Here is a 684-nt window from a genome sequence, read left to right on the forward strand (position 1 = left end):
TCTCAAAGCTCCTACTATGTGAAAGCAATAATATCTGTCTCAAAAATTTTATATATGTTGAAGCAAACTACAGATGGACATTTGATAGGGGACTTTTATTTTGTATACTTGTACTGCAATAGTATTATGCCTACTGCAGAATCCATAAACTATTATGTCAACATACTGTACATAACTAAAGTGATAAGGCACTTCGTTAGGCTTTATTCTACAGAAACTGTCCTGTTTGCATGTCACCTATAGGCAAGTTGAATTGGTAACATTTATTTTCTTTTAATATGAGTTATTAATTTCTCCAATATCTAATTTCTACTCTTTTGAATAATATGTACCTCACTTTCTACTTCTGAGAACTTGTGATGTTCCTCAGAAGTAGCACCTGCAGAGAAGGCTAACATATATTCAATACCTTACTATAGTAATTACATATCCCTATACAGTTAATCTCATCAAATTTAAATGTTGATCTATCTCAAAATTAAATATATGTAGAATATGTGTTCACTTAATAGCTTTTCCTTGAAACAGTCAGTAAAAAAGAAAAATTATATATTTGAATAACAGATTACAAGGGAAACTATTTATGACACTACGAACTTGCCAACAATTGGATAATCTATGGCATTTTGCTTGGAACACATAAAGAGTTCCATGGTGGAAAATCCCCAAACATGAAATAGGTTA

At 30.8% G+C, this 684-nt stretch overlaps 1 protein-coding gene across 1 annotated transcript in view; it reads right to left on the reverse strand.

The window, feature by feature from the left end:
- Positions 1–76: 76 nt before the first annotated feature.
- Positions 77–684, reverse strand: part of LOC119590584 — a gene marked incomplete at its 5' end in the record, with an annotated part of 2,959 nt that continues 2,351 nt past the window's right edge. The window contains 1 exon segment of the mRNA XM_037939258.1: positions 77–684.

The sequence above is a fragment of the Penaeus monodon genome, chromosome 27 (genome assembly GCF_015228065.2).
Source record: "Penaeus monodon isolate SGIC_2016 chromosome 27, NSTDA_Pmon_1, whole genome shotgun sequence".
Classification (NCBI taxonomy): domain Eukaryota; kingdom Metazoa; phylum Arthropoda; class Malacostraca; order Decapoda; family Penaeidae; genus Penaeus; species Penaeus monodon.